This window comes from Bos indicus, chromosome 12, assembly GCF_029378745.1.
Source record: "Bos indicus isolate NIAB-ARS_2022 breed Sahiwal x Tharparkar chromosome 12, NIAB-ARS_B.indTharparkar_mat_pri_1.0, whole genome shotgun sequence".
Lineage (NCBI taxonomy): Eukaryota > Metazoa > Chordata > Mammalia > Artiodactyla > Bovidae > Bos > Bos indicus.
The window spans coordinates 1,822,174-1,837,963 of record NC_091771.1 but is presented as its reverse complement, the minus strand read 5'-3'; the positions used below and the strand labels follow the sequence as shown (position 1 = coordinate 1,837,963).

General features: G+C 42.2%; 1 pseudogene; it reads right to left on the bottom strand.

Moving 5' to 3' along the window:
• LOC109566966 (ubiquitin carboxyl-terminal hydrolase 10-like) overlaps window positions 1-14,788 on the bottom strand; it is a 101,289-nt pseudogene extending 86,501 nt beyond the window's left edge.
• Between the last annotated feature and the right edge of the window lie 1,002 nt (window positions 14,789-15,790).

The window sequence follows — 15,790 nt, the reverse complement described above, 5'->3', positions numbered from 1 at the left end:
GTTGTTGTTCAGTTGCTAATTCGTGTCTGACTCTTTGCAGACCCATGGACTGCAGCACACCAGGCTTCCCTGTCCTTCACTCTCTTCCTGAGTTTTCTCAAATTCAAGTCCATTGAGTTGATGATGCCATCCAAACATCTCATCTTCTGTCATCCCCTTCTGCTCGTGGCCTCAATCTTCCCCAGCATCACGGTATTTTGCAATGAGTTGACTCTTTGCATCAGGTGGCCAAAATATTGGAGCTTCAGCATCAGTCCTTCCAATGAATATTCAAGATTGATTTCCTTTAGGATTGACTGGTTGGATCTTGCTGTCCAAGGGATGCTTAAGAGTCTTCTCCAACACCACAATTTGAAAGCATCAGTTCTTCAGTGCTCAGTCTTCTTTATGGTCCAACTCTCACATCCATATGTGATTACTGAAAAGTCATAGCTTTGACTATTAGACCTTTGTTGGCAAAGTGATGTCTCTGGTTTTTAATATGCTATCTAGTTTTATTAAAACTTTTCTTCCAAGGAGGAAGCATCTTTTAATTTCGTGACTGCAGTCAATACCTGCAGTGATTTTGGAGCCCGATAATATAAAGTCTGTCAGTGTTTCCACTTTTTACCCTTCTATTTGCCATGAAGTGATGTGACCTGATGCCATGATCTTAGTTTTTTGAATGTTGAGTTTTAATCCAGCTTTTTTACTCTCCTCTTTCACCTTCATCAAGAGGTTTCAGTTCCTCATCACTTTCTGCCATCAGAGTGGTGTCATCTGCATATCTGAGGTTGCTGAAATTCTCCCAGCAATCTTGATTCCAGCTTGTGAGTCATCCATCCTACCATTTCCCATGATGTACTGTGCATATAAGTTAAATGAGCAGGTGACACTGTACAGACTTGACACTATATATCAATGTCACTATATATATTATATATATATATATATATATATATATATATATATATATATATATATAATTTATCTCTGTCTATATAAAATCAGCTTGTTGTTCCATGTCCAATTCTAACTATCATTTCTTGACCTGCATACAGGTTTGTCAGGAGACAGGTCAGGTGCTCTGGGAGTCCCATCTCTTTACAAATGTTCTACAGTTTGTTGTGATCCACACAGTCAAAGGCATTTGCGTAGTCAATGAAGAAGAAGTAGGTGTTTTTCTGGAATTCCCTTCTTTTCCTATGATCCAAAGGATGTTGGCAATTTGATCTCTGGTTCCTCTGCCTTTCCTAAATCCAGCTTGTACATTTGGAAGTTCTCGGCTCACATATTGCTGAAGCCTAGCTTGCAGGATTTTGAATATTATTTTGTTAGCATGGGAAATGAGTACAACTGTATGTCAGTTGAACATTCTTTAGCATTGCTTTTCTTTGGGATTGGAATCAAAACTGATCTTTTCCAGTCCTGTGGTGTAGGGAATATGCTATGCAGAGGCCTGTACTATAATTAACAGGGCCTCTTTGAAAAATAAGATTGACTTTCTCATCACTCCCAGGCAAAGGGCTGGGAGCAGTAAAAAGTAAATCATGGAAAGACATCTTGAAAACAAGATGCTGAAGTACTGATGTGACCAATGGAAAATCATTAGTTCCCATAACCAGAGCCTTGAGGGAGTTGCTGAGAAACAGCGTCACTAGCCAAAGGGCTAAACAAAGTCATGAAAGGCCTGGAGGTTTGACATTGAGGATTGTGCATTGCATATCTTTATCTGAGATTGTAAAGAACAGATATCTCTTGAGCAGATATAAGGAAGCAGAAATTAACAATAAAAAGCATGCAAGGATTAGGATCTAGGTTTTTGCCTCCAAATGGCATCAGCTTCCTGATCCTCACTTTATTTCTGAGTCTTCTTTTTCTATATTCTTCTGCAGCACTGCTCCCTCAGGTCAGTTCGTTTTGGGGCTGGTCCCAACACTGTGGCCACTGCTGTTTTCCAAATTTGCTGACATATTCAGTAAGACACTTTAACAGCATTATCTTTTAGGATTTGAAATAGCTCAGCTGGAATTCCATCACCTCCACCATCTTTGTTCACAGTAATGCTTCCTAAGGCCCACTTGACTTTGCACTCCAGGATGTCTGCCTCTAGGTGAGTGTCCACTAGAAAGCAGAACATCTTAAAATCTTATTTTCCCAAGGGACAACATTACATCTGGGAGTTGCTTTATTGATGAAAACTTAGCATAAAATAAGTCACAGATATGTCCAATAATACAGTATAAAAGCAAATACTGATTCATCATTCAGACCAGAGAAAATGATGCAAGTAAGTTCCTGGCACATAGTAGGCAATCCATACATGTTAGTGTGTCATATTCCAGGTTCTGTTTACTTTGGTTGCCTCAAAGACTGCCCTCAAAACTTAATGGATTAAAATAATAATAATAATCACCTGTTCTTTCTTATGGTCCCCAAACTGCATGACTCTAATGGGACTTGAACCCAGCCAAAAACACACACTACAATGAAGAATATGCTCCATTCTTTGCAACTAGAGAAAGCCCATGCACTGCAATGAAGACTGAACACAGACAAAAATAAACAAATTAATTTTAAAAAAGGAAAATGGGCTTAATGCATTTAAAACTATCCATCTGTGTAAAAAAATATACTTATATGAGAAATCTGGATTACTGAAACCAATGTTGGAGAAAGATGTTTCCCAGCTGGGGTTAAAAAGTGCAGATATGTTTGATAGGCAGGCTGACTCATGACCTCCCTGACATCTACTCCTGTAAGTGAGAGGTATGAGGAGGTTTCAGCAAGACAAAAGAGTGGAGAGAACAGTGCCATGTCAGTTCATTAACCCTGTTCTGTGCAGCCTCTTTTTTGAGCTGTAGGGAATCTGAAAGTGAAAGTGAAGTCGCTCAGTTGTGTCCGACTCTTTGCGACCCCATGGACTGTAGCCCACCTGGCTCCTCTATCCATGGGATTCTCCAGGCAAGAATACTGGAGTGGGTTGCCATTTCCTTCTCCAAAAGGGAATCTGAGGGCTGAAGCAAATGCTGTTTCAAAAGCAAAGTGTGTGGCCCACCGAGTAAGCAGAGTCCTAGGTGAACCAAGTGTACCAGGATTTAGAGAAGGGCTGGCCCCACTTTATGCAGAAGACATGGTGGAGGGAACACATTGTTCTTTGACATGTTGAGGTTTTGCAGGTTAGGGTCAGAATAAATAGTCTCCTAGACAGAGAAATGGAGAAGTCAAGGTATGATGATTATATCCAAGTACTTTATTGTAATGGGTTGAGAGCCAGTGGACAAAACAAGAGGCCAGAGCAGGACACCGTGAAGGACTGTTGTTGCCCAAGTGTTACACATCTCCTGAGGAGTCTTTGCAAAATTAGAATTCATTATTGTCAGGGTGGCAATAAGTAATTCTTAAGTCCTGTAGTTACGCTCAGAGAAGGCAATGGCACCTCACTCCAGTACTCTTGCCTGGAAAATCCCATGGAGGCTCCCATGGAGGAGCCTGGTAGGCTGCAGCCCATGGGGTCGCTAACAGTAGGGCACGACTGAGCGACTTCCCTTTCACTTTTCACTTTCATGCATTGGAGAAGGAAATGGTAACCCACTCCAGTATTCTTGCCTGGAGAATCCCAGGGACAGAGGAGCCTGGTGGGCTGCTGTCTATGGGGTCACACAGAGTCGGACACGACTGAAGCGATTTAGCAGTAGCAGTAGCAGTAACAGTAGCAGTAGTTACGCTGTGAAAAGAGTAAAATTGGTATAGAAATGCTAATGTAGACTTTTTGAACCCAATGTCAGATAAGGTCCTTGAAAATTTGGATCACACTAATAAACTATCTATAATTAACATTTAATTATTGATAATTTTATTTGACTTCTTAGAATTTTGAAGGATATTTGGAGGAATGATTTGGATAACTTATGTCTAAAAAAACTGAATGGTTACCTTCTCTGAGTCAAGCAGAAGCTTTATAAAATTATTCCATTTATTACCCTTTTCAGAAACATTTACTGAAGCATCTATTTCAAAGTATCATTATATGTTTTTTTGTTGCTGAAACTTAGGGATCCAGACAGATCTCTGGATCTCTGGAGCTTAGAGAAACAGACAGATCTCTTCTGTCTGGTTGTCCTATTTATTGTTTTACTCTTTGCAAGTGTTAAAAAATGGAAAGGAAAAGAAAAAAGAAAAAAATCTACCATATGAACAGAATAATCACATGGAAGGCATAGCTTGGATTAGTGCTACAGAAAGAGTGACAGGAATAGAGAGAGGAAAATAAGCAACTGACCTCAAGTAATTGGCACCAAGGTTATGATTAAGGGTTTCATGGGGTAGGGGATGTTTAACACAATGCAGTTTTTCCTAATTTTAGTCATTTACAAGCCACCCTCAAAATTCTGCCATTTATCTACATTCTTCCAGTATTATTGCTTGCCTAATATAAGTTTTTGGACAGAGGCACTATTAAAAATCTTATCTGTATTTAGACAGGAAACTTTACTGACTACTGAAAATGGAAAACTAAAATAATTTGCCCTAAATAGAGAGCAACTATAAAAAATAAATACAAAGAAAATAAAGCAATGTTAATAAATTATAGTTAAAAGTTGTTGTCTACAGAATATTTGACCTTAAGGACTACTGTCTTTCTTTTTCATGAAAAATGGAGGTTGGCAAGTGTTAGGGAGATATTATTAATACAAACACTTACTCCAAACCAATACCTCCTCTTGAGGCCATAAGACAAACTGAAAAAGAATTGGAAAGGGGTATAACTTTCTTCTATGTGATTTATTTAATAAATATTTGCTAAGTTAATGTTATTTAAGGTCATATTCACAAACATGATAGTGATGTTTATGATAGAAATAATAGAAATTTCATGATAGAATGCCGGGGTCCAGCCCTGGTGGATCCAGGGAATTCGAAGCGGGGATGGCGTCGGGGAGGATCAGGAAACAACTGCTTAATTAAACATTAATTAAGGATATAAAGAGTAATAGAATAAGGATAGCTCAGTGAGGAAATTCAGTGGAGAAAAGAGGCTAAATAATTCAGCCAGAAGCTGAGAGAAAGAACAACATGGGGAGACCAAGTTTTGGTGAACAAGGCCCGCACTTTATTTTCCAAAGTAATTTTTATACCTTAAGTTATGCATAGAGGATAATGGGGGAAGAGGTAGAGTCATGCAGCAAGCCAGGCTTTCTTCCTGCAAACTTATCATATGCAAAAGCTTAGGTGATTTGCATCATCTTCTGGCCCGGAGGCCTGTTAACATTTTAAGACCTTTTCTTCAGAAAACTTATTTTTCTCTAAAGGTGATTGGTCAGGACCCACCCTCCAAAAGCACTAGATAAAGTTGCATTCCTACAGAGCAAAGGTGTGGTGGGTTATAACAAGAAAAAGAATTAACTCAAGGGTCCCAGGTTACAAACATTAAAGCTACTACTTACACCAATTATATTAATCAATACACTGCTAGGGACACAGCAGGTAAGGGATATGGAAACTTAGCAGCAAACATTGGCCCGACAAGTGAAAATCCCTTCACCAATACAATTTCTAATCAATCTTTTAACTGCTCAAAGGAATCTGTATTTAGACAGTTTAGAACATCTCATGCCTCTCACAGTTGGGAGGCTCTGAGCAATCACATGTGGCCGGAAAAACCTATTCAGGCAGGCTAGAGGACTTCCAAAGGAGTTTGTAGGTTGAAACACTTTCACACCCAGGAATTATTAACTGGAGCTGTAAGCTAACTGTTTTTTCAGAGAGAGGTAGTGGGGGACAGCCCCCCGTAAAGTCAGAGGTGTAGGTGAAAGCACAAAGCAGAAAGTAGGCAGACTCTGGTTTTGGGGGTAGATGCTCGAGAATTTCCAGGGGGACTCCTGAGGTTTGATCCCACCTTTGCGTATGCCGAGCCTCCTTCCTCATGACCTTTGTCATGGGTGGAGCTCCTCATGCTGGCTCCTGGCAATGATAGAATTCCAGTTGAGCTATTCCGGATCCTGAAAGATGATGCTGTGGAAAGTGCTGCACTCAATATGCAATATGCACTCAGTATGCAATATGCTGAGTTTCTATTTCTATTGCTCTCGGCAATAGAAAACTAGCAGTGTTCTCCATCTCTCTTTGTTCCATGTTTCAAGAATGTGTACTGGTTAAGAGGGTGGCGAGAGTGCTGGATAGACATGGATTTAAATCCCAGCTTTGTCATTTAATGGCACAGGTATCATGGAAATGTAATTTTACTACTATAATTCTGTCTAATTTGTATTTAAGGAAATATTTATCATACGTAATGACAATGAAGCTGTCTGTAATGTAAAAATGAACAGGATGTGCTAAGGAAGGGACTATAAATATATCTCTATTGTTTTATTAAGGCATTATCTACAGGTTGGCTGTCAAGAAAATCCATTCTAACTTAATTTAGCTCAGTTATTTTAACAATCCATTCATATTATTTGTCCTCCTAACATCATATTCCTCCCAGCAATCTGGATATAGCTTCTCTGTTTTCTTTGCTACTTCCTTTCTTCTGCTTTTTAGTGTGATTTTTCCTTAGGCTCAATCTTTAAGCCTCTTCTCAGGTTTTATATTATTCCTTAGAAGCCTGGTCATTGATAAGGCTTTAACAATGTGTTGTAAGAAAACAACTCCCAAAATTGTCATCTCCAGATCTGCCCTTCACCCAGTTATAGTCTAAACTACTGCTTGATACTTGGCACATCTTGTCCCTTTTAGATCTGACATGAGCAAAGATAGCACATCTACCTCTTCTACCTTGCCAACGATCCCAGCATTTTCCAGTTTCTTATGAGTGTGAGGGCTAATTGCCTGTGCTTTGGAGTCAGAATCCTCTGGAAACTTGGCTCTAACATTTACTAATTTAACTGAAAGTTACTCATCAACAAGATATTATGTGTATATAGTCAAAATTCCCCAAAACTTCAAGAAAAGTGTATGCTGGAAAAAACAATCTATAATGAAATGTATATAAAATACTCTTTACATTGAATTTCATTACTTACTTGTCCATTCTAAAGAGAGACGTTGTCACCAGACACCAAAAGACTACAAAGACTTTTGGGGGACGATTTTCAGTTCTCTTTAAAAACATCATCCTTTGCACTGTATTAGACCATGTTGTGGACATAAAATACACATGGTATCTCTTCTAAATAGTTTAAAAGGTAAGTTCACTGGCTCTAGGGAATATAGCAAAAGTTAGTACCTGAAGTGAATTAAATAAAATAGCTAAAGTATGTTCAGTCTAATTTAGTAATATGAAAGCAAAACAGGCTAATTCTTCTTGAACATACTTATGATACTTGTCCATGTTGTAAAGTTTTTGGAAAGTGGCTGCCAATGATTTTTATTTAAATAAGAGTGATTATAGGAAATTTGAAAGTTATCCAGAAGATATATAAAAATTGTGATGATTCATTTTATGAGTGGGTGCAACTAGCATTCTTTTAAATGGAAGGTTTTTGGGTAAGTGAAAAATATAATACATGACAAAATAATGATTTGTACATCATTAGAAGGAATACAGCTCTGGTAGGTATCTTTTGGAGTGTCTGCTTGGGTAAATATCCCATTGATTGCCTGCTTCTCACGTGTGATGGTCTTCTAGCACAGGAGTCCCCAACCCCTGAACCATAGACCAGGACCACCAGTCCGTGGCCTGTGTGGCACCAGGCTGCCCAGCAGGAGGTGAGAGGTGGGCAAGTGGGTGAAGCTTCGTCTATATTTATAGCTGCTCCCCATCACTCCCAGTACTGCCTGAACTCCGCCTTCTCTCATTTTAGTGGTAGCCATAGATTCTCATAGGAGCATGAACTCTACTGTGCTTCAATCATCTTGAAATGATCCCCCTACCCTGCCCATGGAAAAACTGTCTTCCACAAAACCGGTTTCTAGTGACAAAAAGGTTGGGGACTGCTGCTTTTGCAGCTCTGGGTGAAATGTGAGTCCTACTTTCTGACCATATTGGTTGAACTCCTGATGGGCTCCTTATCCATGCCATGCCACGTGGGAGTGCCTTCTCAGATATTTCCTGTTGAGGTTCAAGAGTGAGAGTTAGTCTCTCTGGGGCCTGGAACTATAGTATGTAAACTCATGAGTTAAGGATGTATGCTGTCATGCAAATTAGGAAGTAAGGAAAAAGAAAGAAGTTATACAGCGAGTGGAAGAGATGTAGCAAGAAGACAAAATTTCATCTGGGAATCCAGTGGCTTTTGGCCATTGCTTTTGGTCCTTCTTAAAGTCCACAGCTTCTCAGCTTGTGGATTCTATAGAATCCTGTATATCTTTAAACACACATTCTACTTTCCTTTAGTGTTACTGAAACCAAAGAGTCCTAATACAACTTCTACTGCATGGTCAACACTTTCAGTGGTATATCAAAGCTGTATTAAGAGTGGTGGCTGCATGGCGCTGGAGCAGTGAGCAGCCAAGAAGAGATACCCCATGTTCAATATCAGAGAAACCCAAGCAAGATGGTAGGCACTGGAGTGGCTGTTGAGGAGATACCCTACATCCAAGAGCAAAGGAGAAGCCCCAGCAAGACAGTAGGAGGGGCAAATTCGCATTTAGAATCAAACCCCATTCCCTCCAGAGCTGCTCAGAGAGCTCAAATAAACCCTGTGTGCACCAGGACCCAGGGACCCCACAGAGACTGAGACAGAACTGTGTTTGAGTGTCTCCTGTGGAGGTATGGGTCGGTGGTGGTCTGCCAAAGGGACAGGGCCTCTGGATGTGAGTATGGCATAAGTCCTCTTGGAGGAGGTCGACATTAACCCCACCATAGAGCTGCCAGAACTTACATAGGACTGGGAAATAGACTCTTGGAGGGCACAACAGAACCTTGTGCATCAGGACCCAGGAGAAAGGAACAGTGACCCCACAGAACACTGTCCCAGACTTGCCTGTGGGTGTCCAGCAGTCTCTGGTGAAGGCCTGGGTTGGTGTTGGCATGCTGCAAGGTTGGGGGCATGGACTGTAGCAGTACATGCATGGGATCTTTTGAGGGAAGTCACCATTATCTTTATTACCTCCACCATAGTTTGAAAGTGAAACTGAAGTTGCTCAGTTGTGTTCGACTCTTTGCTACCCCATGGACTGTAGCCTATTAGGCTCCTACATCTGTGGGATTTTCCAGGCAAGAATACTGGAGTCGGTTGCCATTTCCTTCTCCAGAGGATCTTCCTGATCCAGGGATCGAAAGGTAGACGCTTTACTGCCACCAGGGAAGTCAGTGGTCCCTAGTTTGGCCCCAGGTAAATAGCAGGGAGGGAACACAGCTCCCCCCACAACAGAAAACTGGATTAAAGATTTACTGAGCATAGCCCCGCCTATCAGAACAAGACCCAGTATCCCCCTCAGTCAGTCTCTCCCATCAGGAAGATTCCATAAGCTTCTTATTCTTCTCCATCAGAGGGCAGACAGAATGAAAACCACAATCACAGAAAACTAACCAATCTAATCACATGGACCACAGACTTGTCTAACTCAATTAAACTATGGGACATGCGGAGTAGGACCACCCAAGATGGACGGGTCATGGTGGAGTGTTCTGAAAAAATGTGGTCCACTGGAGAAGGGAATTGCAAACCACTTCACCTTTCCTGCCTTGGGAAACCCATGAACAGTATGAAAAGGCAAAAAGATACGACACTGAAAGATGAATTCCCCAGGTCAGTAGGTGTCCAATATGCTCTTAGAGATCAGTAGAGAAATAACTCCAGAAAGAATGAAGAGACGGAGCCAAAGCAAAAACAACACCCAATTGTGGATGTGACTGGTGATGGAACAGGTCTGAGCTGTAAAGAACAATATTGCATAGGAACCTGGAATGTTAGGTCCATGAATCAAGGCAAATTGGAAGTAGTCAAAAAGGAGATGACAAGAGTGAACATCGACATTCTAGGAATCAGCGAACTAAGATGGACTGGAATGGGTGAATTTACTCTAGATGACTATTATATCTTCTACTGTGGACAAGAATCCCTTAGAAGAAATGGAAGAGCCATCATAGTCAACAAAAGAGCCTGAAATGCAGTACTTGGATGCAGTCTCAAAAGTGACAGAACGATCTCTGCTCGTTTCCAAGGTAAATCATTCAATATCATGGTAATCCAAGTCTGTGTCCTGACCAGGAATGCTGAAGAAGCTGAAACTGAACAGTTATATGAAGACCTACAAGACTTTCTAGAACTAACAGTAAAAAAAAAAAAAAAAAAAAAAAAAAAAAATGTCCTTTTCATTATAGGGGGCTGGAATGCAGAATGAGGAAGTCAAGAAACACCTGGAGACATAGGCAAATTTGACCTTGAGTACAGAATGAAGCAGGGTAAAGGCTAACAGAGTTCTGCCAAGAGAACACACTGGTCATAGTAAACACCCTCTTCCAACAACACAAGAGAAGACTACACATGAACATCACCAGATGGTCAACACCAAAATCAGACTGATTATATTCTTTGCAGCCAAAGATGGAAAAGCTTTATACAGTCAGCAAAAACAAGACTGGGAGCTGACTGTGGCTCAGATCACGAAATTCTTATTGCCAAATTCAGACTTAAATTGAAGAAAGTGTGGAAACCACTAGACCTTTCAGTTCAGTTCAGTTCACTTGCTCAGTCATGTCCGACTCTTTGTGACCCCGTGAACTGCAGCATGCCAGGCCTCCTGTCCATCACCAACCCCCAGAGTCTACCCAAACCCATGTCCATTGAGTCGGTGATGCCATCCAACCATCTCATCCTCTGTCATTCCCTTCTCCTCCTGCCCTCAATCTTTCCCAGCATCAGGGTCTTTTCCAATGAGTCACCTCTTCACATAAGGTGGCCAAAGTATTGGAGTTTCAGCTTCAACATCAGTCCTTCCAATGAACACTCAAGACTGATCTCCTTTAGGATGCACTGGTTGGATCTCCTTGCAGTCCAAGGGACTCTCAAGAGTCTTCTCAAATCAGATAAGATCAGATCAGATCAGTCGCTCAGTTGTGTCCGACTCTTTGCGACCCCATGAATCACAGCACGCCAGGCCTCCCTGTCCAACACCAACTCCCGGAGTTCATTGAGACTCACATCCATTGAGTCAGTGATGCCATCCAGCCATCTCATCCTCTGTCGTCCCCTTCTCCTCCTGCCCCCAATCCCTCCCAGCATCAGAGTCTTTTCCAATGAGTAGGCTCTTCACAGGAGGTGACCAAAGTAATGGAGTTTCAGCTTTAGCATCATTCCTTCCAAAGAAATCCCAGGGCTGATCTCCTTCAGAATGGACTGGTTGGATCTCCTTGCAGTCCAAGGGACTCTCAAGAGTCTTCTCCAACACCACAGTTCAAAAGCATCAATTCTTCGGAGCTCAGCCTTCTTCACAGTCCAACTCTCACATCCATACATGAACACAGGAAAAACCATAGCCTTGACTAGATGGACCTTTGTTGGCAAAGTAATGTCTCTGCTTTTGAATATGCTATGTAGGTTGGTCATAACTTTCCTTCCAAGGAGTAAGTGTCTTTTAATTTCATGGCTGTAGTCACCATCTGCAGTGATTTTGGAGCCCAAAAAAATAAAGTCTGTCACTGTTTCCACTGTTTCCCCATCTATTTCCCATGAAGTGATGGGACTGGATGCCATGATCTTCGTTTTCTGAATGTTGAGCTTTAAGCCAAAATTTTTACTCTCCACTTTCACTTTCATCAAGAGGCTCCTTAGTTCCTCTTCACTTTCTGCCATAAGGGTGGTGTCATCTGCATATCTGAGGTTATTGACATTTCTCCCGGCAATCTTAATTCCAGCTTGTGTTTCTTGCAGTCCAGCGTTTCTCATGATGTACTCTGCATATAGGTCAAATAAACAGGGTGACAATATACAGCCTTAACGTACTCCTTTTCCTATTTGACAAAGGAATGTCTCTACTTCTTAATATGCTGTCTAGGGTGGTCCTAAGATGGTGGAGGAATAGGACGGGGACACCACTTTCTCCCCCACGAATTCACAGAAAGAATATTTGAACGCTGAGTAAATTCCACAAAACAACTTCTGAATGCTGGCAGAGGACATCAGGCACCCAGAAAAGCAGCCCATATCTCTTTGAAAGGAGGTAGGAGAAAATATAAAAGATAAAAAGAAAGACAAAAGAGATAGGGATGGAGATCCATCCCAAGAAGGGAGTCTTAAAAAAGAGAGAAGTTCCCAAACACCAGGAAACACTCTCACTGGCGAGTCTGTGGCTAGCCTTAGAACCTCAGAGGGCAACATAACCAGGAGGAAAAATAAATAAATAATTAAAACACACAGATTATGTGCCTAACGGAAATTCCCAGTGGAGAAGTAGTGCAGATGCTCACATCCGCCACTAGCAAGTAGGGGCTGGACAGGGAGGCGCGGGCTGCATTGCTTAGGGTAAGGACTGGGCCTGAATGCCCCTAGGGCAATCTGAGGGAACTAACTTGAGATAGCAACCCATACTGTGATATAGCTATCGCACAAAAAGCCCTAACCTAAGACACTGCCAGGCCTGCTCACAGAACAAAGGTCTGAGCAGAGCTAGCTGGCTGCGGACCAGCCCATCCCCCACTGGAGACAGGCAGGCAAGGGCAACCAGAGCCGGAAGGGGACAATCACGGGCCCAGAGAGGAATCATCTACTAAACTGCAAGCAGGCTTCGTGGCTAACCAAGACTTCCTGGGATTCTGGATGGTCGACTTCTGCAGGGAGGGTCACAACCAGAGATCAACTCCCCAGAAGAGACACACAGAACACCTGAGAATGTGTACCAGTTGCACACCCAGAAAACTGAGCAGCTGGGACAGGGGAGGCGATAAGTAGCAGCCTTCAAATGGGGGTACCGTGCTTGCCAAGCATTTGGTCACCTGAGCTGCTCGGGCCTTGGAAGGGCACAAAACGCAGGCTCAAACCAGTCTGTGCCTTTGGGAAGTACCCGAGAACTTGAACCTGAGCAGCTCAGACCTGGGAAGTGCATACAACCAAGGGCCGGCCTCAGACAGTTCCCAGCAGAGCAACCTAGAGCCTAAGCAGTGTAGACTGGGAAAGCACACACACTGAGTGTGGGCAAACCCATTGCGGCCAAGACACTGTGAGCACATGCCAGTGCTATTTGTTTGCAGTGTTCCTCCCTCCCCACCGCACAACTGAACAAGTGAGCCTTAAAAAGTGACCACCACCTCCCCCTTGTGTCAGGGTGGAAGCTAGACACTGAAGAGACCAGCCAACAGAAGAAGTTAAAACAGAGGGAACCGCCTTGGAAGTGACAGGTGCAATAGATTAAAACCCTGTAGTTAGCACCGACTACATGGGAAGGGGCCTATAGATCTTGAGAAGTATAAGCCAGATCAAGGAACTATCTGAAAATGAACTGACCCCACACTGTCCGCAACAACACCAGAGAAAGTTCTAGATATATTTTTACTATTATAATCTTTTAAATTAAAAAAATTAAAAAAAAATTTTAAGCCCTCTACTATTCCTTTAATTTTCATTTTATAACCTACTATTACTTTGCAAAAAAAAAAGACCCTATTTTTTAAAGCAAACTTCACATATATATATTTTATAATTTTTGAAACTTTGTTTTTTTCTTTAATATTGTATTTTTGAGAATCCAACCTCTACTCTAGATTTTTAATCTTTGCTTTTTGGTATTTATTATCAATTTTGTATCTTTCAGAACCCAATTTTCAGTATGAATTTTTACTTGGGAGTGAGATTACTGGCTTGATAGCTCTCTCCCCTTTGGACTCTCCTTTTTCTCCACCAGGCCACCTTTATCTCCTCCCTCCCCCTTCTCTTCTCTACCCAACTCTGTGAATCTCTTTGTGTGTTCTGGGCTGTGGAGAACACTTAGGGAACTGATTACTGGCTGGATCTGTCTCTTTCCTTTTGATTTCCCCTTTTATCCTCCTGGCCACCTCTGTCTCCTTTCTTCCTCTTCTCTTCTCTGTAACTCCGTGAACATCTCTGAAGGGTAAAGACTGTGGAGACCACATAGGGAAGTGGTTACTAGCTAGCTTGTTCTCGCCCCTTTTGATTCCCCCTCTTTTCCTCCTGGCCACCTCTGTCTCCCTCCTCCCTCTTCTCTTCTCCATGTAACTCTGTGAACTACTCTGGGTGTCTCTCACTTTGGAGAAACTTTTCATCATTAACCTATATGTTTTATCATCGGTGCTGTATAGATGGAGAAGTCTTGAGGCTACTGTAAGACTAAGACTGAAAACCAGAGGTAGGAGGCTTAAGTCCAAATCCTGACAACACCAGAGAACTGATGACTCCAGAGAACATTAATTGACAAGAGCTCATCAAATGCCTCCATACCTACAACTGAAACCAAGCACCACCCAAGGTGAACAAGTTCCAGAGCAAGACATGGAATACCACTCAAATTCTCCAGCAACACAGGAACAAGGCCCTGAGCCTCAATATACAGGCTGCCCAAAGTCACACCAAACCCATTGACATCTCAAAACTCACCACTGGACACTTCATTGTACTCCAGAGAGAAGAAATCCAGCTCCACCCACCAGAACACCGACAGAAGCTTCCCTAACTGGGAAACTACCAGGGTCCAGCCCCAGCAGGATCCAGGGATACCCTCAGGATGAACGGCATTGGCAAGAGAGTAAAGGACAGAGAAAGAGGCTGATATTCCTTGGTTTACACAGAAAGCCAATAAAGTCCCCGACACGGGACTTGCTCTGTTCACAGAGGCCACAGGCGCCCTCTCGATGGAGCGAAGATGCAGAGCGCTTTCTCTCTGGGGTGAAGATGCAGAGTGCCTTCTCCATTGGGTCTTAGAAGCCCGGGCAAAAAAGTGAACTCAGAGAGACTCTGTGCTCCAGGGAATCAGCCTGAAAAAAAAAAAAAGAGAGAGAGAGAGAGAGAGAGAAAGAATGACACGGGGAGACCCAGCTTAGGTGGAACCAGGTCTGCAGCTTTATTTTCAAAAGGAGCTTTTATACCCTGAGTTACACATTTCCACAAGTGAAAGATACAGAGTCATACAGAGTCAGCTCAACATTACATCAGTTTGACCTTCATCGGGACCAGGATGTTTTATGCACACCTTTCCATTTACAAGGGTCGTTGTGTTATGCACATTATTTTCTGGCCCAGAGCCTGTTGACATTTTATGACCTTTTTCTCATAAAGGTTGGTCAACCAGAAAACTTGTTTTCCCTTAAAGTGTTTCTTCTTTATTTTTCCAATCTCTCTCAGAAACTACTAAATAAAGTTGCATTCTTATGGAGCAAAGGTGCAGTGGGTTACAACAAAGAAAGAACTTATTCACTCAAAAGTCTTATGTTGTTAATTCCAAGGCTATTACTTGTTTCTCTGCATTTTAACTATGTTAACGAATGCACTCCCAGGCTCACAATGGATATGGAGACTTGGCAGCAAGCATTGGCTCAACAATGCAGTATTATTCTAATCAAACTTTTTCATCCCTCAAAGGTCATGGTTGGGATGTCGCGTTAGTTGCAAGAGTACGGATAGAATGCCAACAGAGGGGTCTGAGTTGAAATACTCCTTTCCTGCCCAGGAGACTTATTAATTAGAGCCCTAAGTTGATCTTCTTCAGAGAAAGGTGGTCAGGGGATAGCCCCCTGTTAATGTCAGAAGAGTTGGTGAAAGGCATAATATAGTAAACAGTAGACAGACAGACTTTGGTTTTGGGGTAGATGCTCGAGCAGGTCCAGGGAGTCCCTCGAGTCCTGATCCGCCTTGCCTGTCAGGTCTCCTCTGCATGATCTTGTCATTGGCAGTATCTCCCGTGTTGGCTCCCAGCA